This window comes from Atractosteus spatula, chromosome 14, assembly GCF_055471065.1.
Source record: "Atractosteus spatula isolate fAtrSpa1 chromosome 14, fAtrSpa1.hap1, whole genome shotgun sequence".
Lineage (NCBI taxonomy): Eukaryota > Metazoa > Chordata > Actinopteri > Semionotiformes > Lepisosteidae > Atractosteus > Atractosteus spatula.
The window spans coordinates 15,912,489-15,928,095 of NC_142719.1; the positions used below are offsets into that span (position 1 = coordinate 15,912,489).

The 15,607-nt window shown below is 48.6% G+C and overlaps 1 protein-coding gene across 1 annotated transcript in view; it reads right to left on the reverse strand.

The window, feature by feature from the left end:
• Window positions 1–14,745, reverse strand: part of s1pr2 (sphingosine-1-phosphate receptor 2) — a 44,079-nt gene extending 29,334 nt beyond the window's left edge. Inside the window, exon 1 of the mRNA XM_088933260.1 lies at window positions 13,272–14,745. The gene's annotated coding sequence lies outside the window, so the exon portion shown is untranslated. The remainder of the gene's footprint in view (window positions 1–13,271) is intronic.
• Between the last annotated feature and the right edge of the window lie 862 nt (window positions 14,746–15,607).

Sequence of the window (15,607 nt, forward strand, 5' to 3'; positions counted from 1 at the left end):
TTTTTTTTTTGGTGTGGGGGGGTAACTATTACATTAAACCCGAGGGACCGCCTGTGCTTTGATGTTTTATTTCTTCCACGTTAAACTTTAATGATGTTTTTTTCCCCCCTATGCCGTTCCTAGGGACTGAGGAAATTAATGTGGTCTGAAATGGCTTGTTTGGATCTGAAATACAGACAACGCAATGTCAACTTTTTTTTTGTTATTTTTATTTCTGGCCTTATCTATGGAAACACGTGGCCCCAGCACCTTTAGTTGTTTCCATACAACACTTTAATCTTTTTTTTCTCATTTATACCCGTCTGACTTTGATGTTCACGAACACGTGACTTGGCATGTCATTAATTTACATTAAATAGTGCAACTGAACATCAAAGACTAAATGACGCCGTATTCATTTTCTTCTTTGTGTTTAACAAATGACACGGCAATAAAACACTGATAATAAGAAAAGAGACCTTAACTGGCTTGTTATCCTTCCTTCCGCTGAGGAAGCAGATTATGTCAAGACTTGGCTCTAAGCTCCCTTGAACGAGATGCTTCACCCTATGAATGTGAGTGAAAATTAAGCAGGTTAAGGAAGACAGGCAGCCACTGCGGGTTGCTCCTCAGTCTCTTACTGAAAACATTTTTTTCAGTTAATGTTCACCATGAGTGTCTTCATTAATCAACAATCAATATGTATACTTTTAAATACATATTGTTTTGTTTTTTTGCCATGCTCCTGGATGTAATGCCACCTGGTCCAGCAGCTCCGTGCCTTCGCTCCCTGCAGCTGGCGACGCAGAGCTGCGCATGTCTGACGTCTGCATGGACTCAAAGCTGCAGCCCCTGCTTCACAAACCATAGTGACCGAGCTCCCGGTACGCATTCATGACCGGTGCATCCCGATAAAATCTCACGGCGCCGGCACTGAGCTTGCGAATAAATCGCATGATTTTGTCTCCCAGCTAGGGGGGGGATCTGCGCAGGCACTGCGCATCCGTTCACAAGTTTCCCCAGCACAGCCCCCTCAGCCTCGCTGCGTGCCCCGCTGTGCACCGCTGTGCACCGCAGGAGCCGTTCAAAGCGCTGCTGCTCAGCGCCGCTTTCAGCGCGGAAGAGAAATGCCCTTTGACCCCACCAGGCACGGCACGTCGAGACGCGAGCTGAGGCGAACGCTGGAGTTTTCCTCTCCGCTAGACACCGAGGAGGGAAAGGGTTAAGCGAGCGGCTGAGCCCGGCATTGTTTTCCAGTCCTGTATTAAAGACAGAGACTCTCAATACCGGGCTTTGACGGGGGTTTTCCCCTTCCCCGAAAAAACAGAGGGCAGCCTGTCTCCCAGAGAGCCCCATCCATCACTTTATCTGGAGGCTAAAGGCACTCGATCCCCTCCCCCCCCCCCCAATCTCGGCACTAGAGGAGGCTAATTGTACCTCATTGTGGCCCAAGAAAAGCTCTTTTATTAAAAGATTTGTGCGGCTGTAAAATACAGGGAAAAGGGAGGTCTGTCGCACTCCGGGGGCTCTGTATTCTAATTTATAGACTCCCGGCCTTTCACAGGCCCATTAACAGGGTCTGCATATTGCTACTCCCTCACAATAGAGCATTGTACAGTTTATAAACTAGAGCCTTTCTCTCCTTCCTCTGGTTTTTGCCTTCTGACATTTAGGAGATTATATTTAAAAAAAAACATCTGCAGTATTAGGTCATTCATTGCTTGATCTCCCTGTCACGAAGTTGTGCCGTAGTCCGCCCACGTTTTGGAAATTATTCACTGATTTCAATGTGCGTGTGGCGTAAGATAAGATCCCCGATTCCACCCAGGCAACACAAGACAGGGGTACTTAAGGCCCTTGGTTTGCTGCTGAAACAGTTGAGTCTGTTCCATTAAGGTAGGGGAAAAAATGACAGATTGACTTAAAAGACATTTTCTAGTTGTCTTGTAGCTAATGCTGTGACAGGCTGTGTATTTTAATTTGGAATACTATGTTCTTCTATCCGATGCTCAGACACTTCCTCTCGGAATGCCCACAGACAGTGTGAAACTAAATGATCAGATCTTCTTTAGGCCTGAGTGAATTTCACCCACAGATACTACGGAGTTGAAACAGTCCCAGGGGACTGGGGCTCAACCCAGGTGATCTCGCACAGCCCCAGTACGGTGTCACACCAAAGAATTAGGATTATAATTGAGGCCTCTCGGCCTGTTGTCCTGTGGAGATCCATAGATTGCAAGAGATAGTTCATAGTTTTTCTTCATCTGCTTTTTGAGCCGATTAGCTATTCTTTTATTGTAATGAAGCTATACAGAAATGTAATAATAATTGCTTTTCTGGACACTCCACTCAAAGCGATTTACAGGTAATGGGGACTCCCCTCCACCACCACCAGTGTGCAGCCCCACCTGGATGATGTGACAGCAGCCATAGTGCGCCAGTGCCCTCACCACACATAAGCTATCAGTGGGGAGGAGAGCAGAGTAATGAAGTCAATTCATAGATGGGGATTATTAGGAGGCCATGATTGGTAAAGGCCAAGGGGAAATTTGGCCAGGACACCAGGGTTATACCCCTACTCTTTTCGAGAAACACCCTGGGATTTTTAACGACCACAAAGAGTCAGGACCTCGGTTTTACATCTCATCCAAAGGACGGCACCTGTTTACAGTATAGTGTCCCTGTCACTATACTGGGGCCTTAGGACCCACACAGACTGCAGGGTGAGCGCCCCCTACTGGCCCCACTAACACCTCTTCCAGCAGCAACCTTAGTTTTTCCCAGGAGGTCTCCCATTCAGGTGCTGACCAGGCACACACCTGCTGAGCTTCAGTAGGTTTCCAGTTGTGAGCTGCAGAGTGATATGGCTGCCGGCTGCTGGCATATGTAGACATACGTTTTAGAGCACATGCAGTATTTACATTTGGACGCGCATTTAGTGTTTTCTAAAAGTGAGCTCCAAACCACAGTGAAGGCAATGTGAGCCAGCGACCACAAAAAAGATTATTGAAGCAGCAGCACGGTGAGGTTTTGATGTTAAATAGATTTTTATTTTTTATTACAGGATGCCCCAGCTACCACAAATCCAGTGCAATGCCGGCTTATTTCTAAGGCAACCAGAAAAACGAGTGGATTTCTAGAGAACTACAGCACACAGAGCTTTCAAAAGCAACAGAAACAGGTCGTGGTATTTAAGTGCAGCAGATGTGTATGTACGGTAATTATAGTGTGGCGGTCAAAGACAGGCAAGGCAGAAGCATAAATAAACATACTCTTGAACGTGCGATGGGGCCACCTGTGTCAAAGAGTGTGAACAGAGACGACTCTCTTTTCTTCCCTACAGAGACCTGGTAAGCCTCGCTCTCCTGAAACAAGCAACGTCGGATTTTCATTTCATTTGATTTCGTTTCCTGTTACCTTTCACGGCAGCAGTAATGAGCTCACCAAAAAATAACTTTTACCACCCTGACCTTATGCTGTGGTCACCTTTCGAATTAACCTTCAACGCTCATCAGCACACTTAAAACGTGTTTACATCTGAAAGCAACAGGCCAGAGGGGCACCATTCCTCCATTAGCAGACAGTACCCTGACCTGGCGAAGCTGGCAGGGAGCCCACAGAGAACGGGGACAAATTCGAACGTCAAGCAAGTTAGAAGTCCAATGAAGGGTTCACATTTGGTGAACACTTGCACACTGGGATTGCAAAGAGCCAGGTTATTTCCCCTCCCTCTACCTTAACTCCCCTTTCCCTCCCACACACACAATTCCCAAACACGCTTCCCTGGAAAACAGCTTGCAGAAAGATCACGTTGCAGAAACTATTTTTTTGCTGGGATATGTGGTGCCCATAGCTAAGCCAGCACACCTGAGCACTATTAATCCCGCTGTACAAGCCCGAACTAAGGCGAGGTGGTAGGGAGAAGATGCCGAACCTCCTGGAGACGTCGGAACGTTATCGATCGTATGGGGAAAGCGCTGGGGAGAGCAGGAGAGACCCTTCTGTCTCAGCAGCTTCGGGGCTGGGAAAGACACACCTGGCATCGTCTAGCTTTCCTTTCTTTGCTTCTAGCACAGATGAATGAGGCCTTGTGTCGCTCACCTCTTTTAAGAAAACCTCACTAACCGCGAACTTTCGTGCTTTGGTGCTCTCGATAACTGCAGTTCCCATACGCTTTCATCAGCGAGTTCACACACTCTTCTAGCCCAGGGGTTCATCTCATTGACTCCTGCCTTACTAAAACCACTACTGTTCTCTGCACAGGACAAAAGCCCAAGGGGGTAGGGGGCTCAGGGCAACTGTAGTGTCAGAGGATGCTTTTTAAGAACACACAGAAAAAAATAGCCCTCTAACATCCAGTGTCTGCTGCTCAAAGTTGCTTTACTAATAAACTAATGCAGTCATCCTGTGTCCTACACACAAACCCATCCCAGGCCCTTGTAGTCTAAGCAAGACAGCTGCTAATCTGAAGCTCTGCATGGCTTCCTGACAGCTGACAGCAATAATTCCCATGTGGTTTATGGTTATGAAAAGCTATCATTTCTCAGACGTCTCAGACAGCACTTCGTGTGAACAGCCCATTTCTTTCAACTGTGCAGAAGTTCGCTTCTTAGCCCCTTTGGTTGTAGGTGTTATTGCACACCTGTTTGATGAATAATCTTTGCTCGAGGACATTAAAGAAAACCAGACCTCTTCAAGAACTGCAGTTATTTTGTGAATGAGCCAAGTTCGATGCACAAAAGGCCTGGCTTTAAAGACATCAGGAATGCAGGATCCACTACGATTTTGATGTGTTTTCAGCTGGAACTCAAACGTACCACTGAACACTCAACATGTCTTGGCTTAATACTATGCACTATAGGATCAAAACTCCCAAGGTAGATATATGGCATTTTGCAAAAGCCTTTCTTTCCTATTGCAACCCGCAGTGCAAAAGTCAGACTTTTGATGTACAGAACCTGCAGTGCTGTGTAGTATGAGGCAGCTGGGACTGCACTATGTGAGCGTGGTAACTGCCTGCCGCACTGCACCAGGTGCGGAAATTTGAGCAAAGGCGTAAGACTGTCTTAGATTTGAAGATAAGGACAAGAAGACGAGACGAAAAATCAACATGCTCTGTGTTCAACAACATTACAGGTAATGGTTCTCTCCTGGAAATCATAAAGAAGAAAAGCATCTTTCAGGAAGGTACAGTATCATAGTGAGGAACATTTTGTGACAAACATCAGTAATTACACTAGGCTGTATCCTCTCCTTTTATTCATCCCTTGTCCTTAGCCAATGACTTAAGAGTATTTCAGCAAAAGGTCAAAAACGTAGCTTGTTTAAAAACTCTACAAGCCTATTGGGCAAACACTAGTCCAGAGCTCATTGATTATGGGGGAGAGGACCCCACCAACATTCTGAATAGTATGGGAAGCCCTATCTTGACATTAGTCTTTAATATCGAAAACCTGCCCAATCTGGAATCGCCAGCTGGACCATAACACGTCTGCAGACAGCCGTGACCCCAGTTCCCCACGGCAGGAATGAGGAGCTATTGACAGATTCCTTTGACCCCCCCCAGCCCACCCCTCCAGCTGCTGATTCTTTGGCATGCCACAGACTCTACATGGATGTACAGGAGGGTCAGAGCTGATTGGTGGAGAGGCACGTCCCTCACTGATGTCACTGCAGGCCTGAGAGCATCAGAGGAAGCCGTCTGGTGTATGCGAAGGCTGACTAATCCCAACCCACACCCCAGTGCCAATGAGCTAGTTGTGTACCCCCTGCTGGAGAATTATGGTCAGAGCTGGCTAGTGACCACTTCACAAACAGGTTCTTTAATGCTTTGGAAAGAGTTCCAATTAGAAAATGAGAAGCATACTCCTTGGAAAAAAAGCACTGATCCTCTCATATCCCTACATTATGACCACAGCCTACAGTACTACTATTCTATAAAAACCTCATTGCAACAATTTGGACCAAACAGATATGTCAACAATCCTTTTCATTTATCACAGTGCTACAGTTCTTTTTAAAACAGGACCATGACTAAAAACCAGTCAGATGATCTTGTTGAAGGGTTTTACAAATACATTATAGGAAACATCTAGTCTACATAACACACGCCTGAATTAGCCTGTGGAAAAATAGGAAAGACTAGGAAACTGTCTTCTGTCTTACTTTGGAAATCCCATTGTGACCCATTGTGAATCTCAAGAGACCCAGGGACAGCAGCCTTTTGAAAGAGATCCAGAGTATTACCAGGGTTCTCAAATTTGCCATGCAAACAGATAATGCAGTGTGTCTCAGAGAGTGTCACTGTCTTAGAAAACAACAACAAATAATGGGATTTAACATCGGCAGTAGAAAGATAACCTCAGGATTAACTGTCGGAAATGATAGACTGAAAACCCTACTTCAGAACAGTAGCTTTATCTTCCTCTTCCTTTCTATGAAAAGACTGACTCACCACAAAGGCTCAGGGTAGAAGATTTAGAGACTCTGTTTTTACATGTGGTGGTTTGGTATAGTGTACTTACACAGTTCAGGAACATTGGTGTGGATGTTTGTGTGGGTTGTGTGCGCCAGGAGCCATGCTTGTGTTGTTCTTCCAGGTAGGAGAGAGGAGGGTTTAAAAGGCTTATTTTATGGGCTTGGGAGATTTCAAATTCTCATCTAGTGTCGACATTGAGGTCAAGTTAAAACCGGATACAGACTTTATACTATATCTGCTGGCACCAGATGTCTCTCACTCTTGCTGCTGAGCTGGGTTTTCAGAATTTACTATTTGTTGCTTTTTGCAACTTGATTTCTCTCTACACAAGCAATGCCAGAGATACGTGGTGTGAGTAGTGGGATTTTATTTGTACAAGTAATTTTTTTTAACATGGAATAAATGATCTGACCAAGGCCTTTTGTGAAAGAAGAGGAACCATGCGCAAGCACAATTTCGGTGTACTCAGTGACAAACCTTCAGTCATCTACAGGGGAGCGTTTTGCTGGAATCAGTGATGGAAATGTGCAAGCAATTCACGCAGGACCAAAAAGTCAGAAGTCAGGGCTCATGCTACAGCCACATGAGGAGCGATGCAGGAAATCATGGAATGGGGGAATGGGGGGAATTACAGTTATACGCAGTTTTAACCTTTTATAAAGGTAATTAAATGGGGATTTCAGTGTGGTTAGCTACACTCTAGTTGCGAACTACACAGTGTAGCTGGTATGACTATTTCAAATGTCCTGGCTTTTCCTCTGTCTCACTCATCTTGGCATGCATCGTGTTTCATGATGACTTTGTACATGTTGGGTTTTTTTAACTCAATTGAAAAATAACCACACTACTTCCTTAAACATTATTTTGCCTAGAAAGCCTGGCCAAGAGAACAGAGTGCTGCAAACTCTTTCCCCCTATGTAAGCTGCAGAGGCAAATAAAGTCATCAGTGAGCTGATCAACAAATTGAAACATTTGTTATAAATTGCATTTTTTTCATAAAGAGGTTTCTACACTAAGGGACTCCAAAGGTCTTTTACGTAGGTGTCCAAGGCCATGTTTTTCTCAGCCAGCTCACAGATGCATTCCACTGAGAATACAAGAGAAGAGGGGAGAGGTTTGTTTTTGTTTTGTCTCTGATTATTTCAGAGCGGTTCTGGAGACGCAGAGAAAAATCAGGTGCTAGTGACTTGGGCGTCACAGTGTTGGGGAACCACTGCATGTGCTAAGTTTTCCCACAGGCTTTACCAGACAAAGGGAAGAGAGAGGGGAGGGGAGAGGGGGGTGTCTGGGAGCAGACTTGCGGGTTACAGCAGAGGAAAAAGAAGATGGTAGCGCCTGCCTTAACAATGAACCCACTGGTTACTAACATGGGCACCAGTGGCACCACTGGCACCCTACCACCCGCCTACTGCTGTTGCTCAGACAGGCGTAACATGCACATGCACGTGCAAGAGGGAACCTCCCTGTTTCAGACACGGACACGCAGACACACATGGAAAACTACCACAAGTCCGTTCCCACCCCCCTCAGAACCACGGTCCCGCAGGTCTGATTCCGGAAAAGCAGTGTTTTGCAAACGCCCAGACTTTTTTCAAAGGACCAGTTCAGAGCTCTGTGAAGGCCTCTCGTGTAGCCTGTCAGTGCGATTAATAACTTACTGTGGAGAATGAATCTCACAGGCCCTGGTTGTGTCAGAGCAGGTCAGACTTCTCTGTTGTTATCCAAAGGAGTGAGGTCATTCTCTTGTCAGGCAGCATCAGGCGAAACGAGCGAGCACTCTCTCGGGTGTGTGCTAATCTAGCAGTGAGTGCAGCAGAGAATGTGAGGTTTAGCCCCTTGAGTCTACCGTGAGGTGGAATCTTACAGGTTTAAAATGGCTTTTGTCTGTTCTTTACATTACATCCTATTTGAATGCTAATCGGACTCCCCTGCTGCCAGACACTGATCTCTAGCCTTTATATCCTGCACTGCACAAATGAGATCAGTCTCCGAAGATCCAGAATTTGGAGAAGAAAAAATATTCAGAAGTGAGTGCACCTACTTAAACTTGGCACCCTTTTTTGGCGGGGGTGTAAAATTGGCTGATCAAATTATATTTTTTGCGGAAATGTTTTACCTCCCTCTCTGTCGTGGGCTGATCCTGTTAACTTCCACCGCGAACTAGAAAGTGCTGTGCAGAACACAGACTCACTGGAAATGCTGCAAAACTGTTAAAAACCTTCCTCTTTTCTCTGTCACCCTAAGGATATTCAGAACACACCACATTTTGGCCTTTTAGCACTACAAGCATGGAATTTAGCATGAACACTTCAGTTCTGCTTTGAAAAACAGAATTTTGGGCGTGACATGTGCAGTAATCAGGCTGTGTGCTGTTGTTGTACAAGTTGTAACACAGCTTTCTGGCAAAACCACAATCCCATAACTGTAATTGCACTGCATCACATGAACATTCAAGCACATTAGCCAGGGCTGGATATATATTTGTTTTTTTATACTGTTGTCACATGATCCTAGGACTGCGCCAATAAGCATGTAATTGACCTCGCAGGAAACAGGCTAATGTGAACTCTGTACTAGGGAAAGGCATTCATCTTCCTACACCCCGGTTTAAAATTTGTAAAAAGCTCCACAGAGCTACGAAGTCACTTTTTCCTTCAATCGTAACGTGCAGGAGCTTTGCCGTCTGTTAAAGAAGAGCTCATGAATATAATGCTGAAACTAAAACAGATCACAAAGGTTTTATAGAAGATTGCCTTGGGATGTCAGCCTAACAAGAAACCACTTCCTCATCAGGGGGAACGGAATGGGATCAGGGACGCATCCGGAGATTTTAAAATTCTGCAAAGGCACCCCTAGAAACCTGCATAATCCCTTCTGTTTTGTAGACCGACTACTGCATTATTCACTAACGACTTATAAAATGTTCCGCAGGGCATGGGAGTCTCATTTTCTCACCCCTTTCTCCAGACAGACAACAATCATTGCCTCACACACGAGCCAGCGTGGGAGAAATTGTCTCCCGAAACATTTCCTGCGCCGTGTCACCCAGACGCAATGAACTGAAAAACCCCGGACTCGGTGGCTGGCCGTGGAGTTAATACACACAGCGTTGCAGGCAAATTCCTCTGGATCGGATTATTGCTTCGAACTGGCAGGGGCTGGATTCCTCGTACTATGGGTCTGGGCTTGGGAGCAGCCACTGGATTTGTGCTGGGCTAATCAGCCGTGCAGTCACATGTCGGAATCCCAGACTGAGGGTATATCTTATCGGAACATCAACAGCCAGAGGGACCTGACCTGCGGCAGGGAACCCAGCTGTAGTGCTTGTGCCTGTCGGCTCCCAGTCTAGGGAAAGAACAAAAAAAAGCAAAAGGCAACGCTCCTTAATTCAACAGCATGGCTGCACGCCGTCAAGTGGCGGGAGGGCTTCGCCATCTCCCAGCGTCGCCGAGATCAGGAAGGAAGAAAGGGCAAAATTGCACATCCTGAGCTGGTTCGTCTCCGAGTTTCCAACGCCCTGGCCTGCCGGCAGCACGCTGTCTCTCGCGATTCCCGGAGTGGGAGGAAGCCCAGGATCGACAGCTCGTCCATGCGCCGCGCCGGGGGAGGCGATGACTGAAGGCGACGCGGGGTGGGGGGGGGGTGTCACCGATTACTTCCTGTTCAGCTTTGTGCTAGAGCATGCCCTCCCGAGCTGCCCGAGCTGGAGGCCCTGTTCTGCTTTCACGGAATGTAAGTCCGTCTGTCCGCTCCTGGAAAGGCCGCAGCTACCCTGACTCATCCCGGCAGCATGGATAGGGAGGAGGGGGACGACGCCCTTGGCCAGACATCAGCAATCCCCTCCACCCCCTCCACACGCACAGGGAAGACAGCACGCCTTTGGACTCCGGCAGAAAAAAACACGTGTCGACACGAGGAAGAACACGCAGACTCCACACATACAAGCGTATCCTCAGAAAGAAGGCTCTTAAATGGCATTAAACAGAGTTTGGATTGGGTGTGAGTGGTTGGAGGAGTGTGGAGCTACAGAACACCCACGTGGATATGAGGGGGAACACGCAGACTCCGCACAGAGGGTGTCTTAGGCCGACATTAAACCCAGGACCCAAGAGCATGAACCTACACATCCCAATAACATAAATTAAGACATGAAACCCAGTACCTCCATCTCAAAGAGACAGACTGGAAGGGGGGAGAGCACACTGGGGGCTGAAGGGGGTCCCCTCCTATATGCAAAGGGTTTTGAGGTCCTTTGGGCTAAAATGGGGGGATTAAGCAAGGGACATGCAAGGGATTATTATTTACAATGCTGCCAATGTTTCAAGAGTACACCTGGATACATACAGTCCACAACAATACTTCAGGAATACCTATTCAACTTACAGGAATGACCGCAGGATGTGTTTATTAGCCCGATTAGCAATAATATACAATCGCATCCTCATAAAGGATGCGCTGAAATATTATTACACGGAGCTTGGATTGGGTGTGAGTGATTGGAGGAAGGCGGCGCTACAGCGTGAGAACGTGGTCTTTTCTTTGCAATGAGCACTTAGTATCCAGCGGTTTAGTGTGGGACGATCATAACCTGGCCACCCTCCGTGACCAAACCTTCGCGGGTCTTTTTCGAATGACCCCTGCAACCGCCCCCGGGCGGTGCTGAGATCGCTTCCTCCGTTTCCTGGCGAAAGGTCATCGCCCTCCCCCCCCCCTCCGCTTTTTTTCGGCCAGGTGCCAAGTGCGGCGAGCTCGCCACCGGCAAAGCTCATCCTCCGCCGAAAAGAATCGCAGCGGAGGAGCCAGGCGGCGCCCGGACACCAGCGGGCCTCCGCTCTCCTCCCAAGTTCTGAAGAGCGCAGAGACTCTCGCGCAGGACAAAGGGGGCCGTAAGCACAACAGGACTCTCTCACGCGTAACCTTATCCCACAGTGAAAGGCCAGACTACGGGCTCGGAGACACGACCACAATAAACACAAGGGGGAAAGGTAAAAGGATTGTGGTCCGCGGGTGCTGAACTCGCGGGGGGGTCACAGTGTCACATCCAACGTAATCCCCACACCCGGTTAGATAGGAAGCGGCAAGGCGCAGGTGCCATGTGTAGAACTGGAGCAGGGCAACTGAGTAGAGCAACACAGTTAAGAAACGTGCTTTGAAATGCGCTAAGTCGTGGGTCCGGGACTTGGCGAGAGAGGGTCCGTGTTTTTATTTTTCAGGAATGGAATCGGTGACGGCAGGACCCCAAAACACACAGATTGTCGCCCCCCCTCCATTCCGCCTGCGCTCCACAGAGCCCTGCTGCCGGACCAAGCGGGTCCGGACCCGTAAACGACTCGCGGAAGAGCATGTGGCGTGAACCGCCGAATTCGGTCATCACACCTGAAGAGCAGCAGCTCTCCCGCCCCCGCTGTCTATCTGAAACGCTTGCTTTTGTGCACCATTCCCATCTCGCGTTGGACAAAAGGGGTGGCTTTTCATTTCGCTTTCTGTCTTTCTGTCTTCTCTCCCAGCCACACGGCTTCCCCCTCTCGAGTGCATGACATTTGCCAGACCAGGGTCAGCTGACAAGCACTGACCTCTCCTTCAGTCCCAGCACTGCTGATATCACCCCCTAAATGACCGCCGCCCTCCCTGTGCTCGTGCTGAATGAACTACCACTTTCCGGTATGTCGACCATCCGCCCTTGATGTATCAGGATTAGGTAGGACCTAAGGCGTTTCAGCACACTAACCGTGAAACCCTCGGTTTTAAAGACACGTCTGGCGTTATTATTGTTGAATGGGTTGTTTTGTTTTGTTTTTAAACGCGTGGGCTCTTTTTCAATGCGCAGACTGCGATGCAACAACTTAGTGGCTGGCAGTGGAAAGCGGGCGAGAAAGTATTCCCGTCTGAAGCCAACTCCGAGACCCAGGCTTCCGCTAACAACCGGCACAAAGTTCCCGATTCCGTGCCGCGCTCACGGTGCCCACAGAGCCCCCGCAGCACCGGCAGCGGACGCCTTTGTCAGGTTGTTAAAAAACAACAACAACGCCTTCTGTCCGGAAAAAAGGGGCCAGTTTTATCCCCCGATCGCTTCCGCTCCCTTCACCCGAAAGGGCACGGGGGGGACGTGATTAGGTCCGGCGCAAAACACGCCGGGGTCTCGGGGAGGTTAATAAATCATTCAGCGACTAATGATCGGAGCGGCAAGCATGCGAAGACATGTCGCCCCACCCCCGCAGAAAGACTGGTGTTCGCTCGCTTCAACTTTCCAACACCCATAAGTTAATATTTCGCTGATAGGAAACAATTTTCGGCGAGGAGCAGCGCCGTGACGACCGACGGATGTACTTGGAAAGACGAAAGAAGCGATTTTTTTTTTTATTTGCAAGTTCTAATTGCATTCACCACACGTGCGCCCACATGGGTTATGCGTGCCGCCCTGCTGCCCGCTCACAGCACAGAGAGCGAGCCCGTCTGCCCTGGCACGGGTCTGCACGCCGCACGCCCCTCACCTGAGCGCGGGGCTCTGCTCCGATAAACAGGAACTTCGAAGTTGCTAGCTGACTTCACGGCTTCAGCAAGGGCTTTGAAGTCAGCTTTACGCAGATCAACACGGATACGTTCAGAAACTGCGGTGCTGTATTTCAAGCGAATGTGTCGTTTGCACCTCCAGACGTGTGAGGAAAAAAGATAATTTTCACGCCGTAAAATATAGCAGTTCCAAAACGTACTGTACAGTACTGTACAGTACGGTTACTACAAATAAAAACTCTATTACAGACCCCTCCGATTATTCTCATTATAGTATTAAAATCACCGATGTTGCAGACCTACCCCATATACCGTGTCCGACGCAGTAACGCTCTGAGGTTGTATACGAGCCCAGCGGAGTCTTGCTGTATCTTGGGTTACTCTGAAACCATGCTCCTTAATTCCCTTTGGTTTGGAAAGTCCCCCACCCGATGCCTCCGGAGTGTCAGGATTTCTTCTTTCTTCTTTTTTTTTCTCAAAACCTGGCCAGCTGTGGACGCCGCTGTTTCTTCTTCCCCGCTTTCCCCGGAATCCACGCAGGATCGCAAACCGGCTGCGAGGGAGCGGAGCGGCGCCCCGCTAGCATTGAGGGGGGCCCTTTCCGAAGCCCGCCGCCTCCGTGGGCAAAAGCACGCGGCAAGACAGCGCCGTGGACAGCAGCCACCGGCGGATAAAAGTGCGAGGCGACGGGAGGTCTCCGTGCCGCTCTCGGCCTGCCGTACGAATCCCGTGTCCGCCCGACTTGCGCTCCTTCGCGAAGGGAGCACTAGTTGTCTCTTAAGCTTTGGAAGCTGGGAGGCGCGCTTCACACGGTGACACACACACACACAGAGCAGCCCTCCGCACTGCACGCGAAGTCCCAGTACGGAATATTATTTTTTTTTTCCCAATCAGCTTGGTTTATTAAAAGAAAACAGCGAGGGTGGGGGGAGAGCTCTCCACTCCTTCTTTGTTTAGAGACCCAATGAAAAAGTGTTTCAGCGCAGAAAAATACTCCTTTCTGTAATCGCAGATTTGTTTTCCCCTCTCTCCTCTGTCTTCTGACTCCGAAATGAAATCCAGATGTTTCTCCCCCCTCTCTCCTTCTCTCTCTTTTTTTCACCTTTTCGTCGCTGTCTCTGTCGGAGACCGAGACGTGGACGGCGTGGCCAGTCTCGCACCTCTCGGAAAACCTTTTCCTTCCACTCCGGCGAGGCAGCGGCGAGCATCAACAAGAGAAATCTCTTGGGATTGGGTTTTTTTTTTTCATTAAGCGGGAGGAGACTCTTTGAATTTACTGAAACAACTGCTGAAAGTACAACACGTCAACGCACAGCAATGAATGACCCGTTGTTCTCTGGGGCAGAGATAGCGAGTTAATGATTGAACGGGACCCTGCAGGAGCAGTTACCAGCAGGGCTACTAGCCGGGAGGTCTAGAAAGTTGGTTATTCCCTCTGTAGAAGGGTTTGTCACAGGCTGCCCGCGTTTCAGGCACATTCGGGGGAATTCGCAGCCTTTAGTTCTGCCTGCTGGTTAACCGCTGCCCTTACTCTTCTTTGAAAACAAAGTTGCCCTGTTTACGTCAACCAAAAGACTGCTTACAGCTGTTCGCGCGCGTCCGTGCTTTTCTTTTTATCTGAGGATTGAGACGTTGCCTGCTTCACATTTAAAAGGTCTCCAGATAAATTGTCCAGTTCTCGATTTATTTTTGTTTATTTTTACTTAACCCCCCCCCCCCCACACACACACACACACACACACCCCGCATTCCCACATTGCGGAACGTGACCCCGCTTTGTTGTGAAGTGACGAGACCCCGCCGATTGTCTTACAGCGGAGCCCGCGTCTCGAGTTGCATGCAGGTGACGTCACCCCCCACTGTCACCTCTGCCTGCGAATAGCCACGAGACGAATGTCGCCATGACCTCGTTGTCCCGGGAATAATTCACAGAAAACGCGAGAGGTGCACACACCGGCAGTTACAGCAATGGTATTTGCTCTTTCCCAAGCAGATCCAAGCGTTTTTTTATTCTGTTTAGTTTAGGTCAAACCACACATACCATTTGGGCAAAGCGACGTGTTTCTCAATTAAGCAGTACAAGCGAAATTGAACCACGCGGCACCCCTTCCACAAATACCCCTCAACCCCTCCTCTCCGCCCAGAGCAAACAGTGCTGAGGACTGCTAACCACAGCAAATCTGCCAGCCATGTTCGCAGTAGTAGCTGGTGTTGCCCATACCATGCGTTTTACACGTGCTGTGCATTGCCATGCTTTCCCAGAAGGTGCGAATGTGTCAGATGCTTGCTGTGTTTTACCAGGGTTTTACCATGGTTACACCTCACTCTGATTTCACCCTGGTGTGCTGCCAGTGAGGTTTACTACAGGGTATCGAGAGGAGCCAGTGATTTATTTGGCCTATGGCCTTCTCTGATCACTGCATTATAAGATAAGATCACCTTATTAGCCCTATACAATTTCTTGCATTCTTTTCACATACCCCAGTGTGCTCTCCATGAGACACACAGACAGGGAGAGAAGCTTGGGGTCAGAGCACAGGGTCAGCCATTGTACAGCACCCCTGGAACAGTTGGGGTTAAGGGCCTTGCGCAGGGGCCCAACAGAGTAGGATTCCTCTGCTGGCCGTGGGATTTGAACC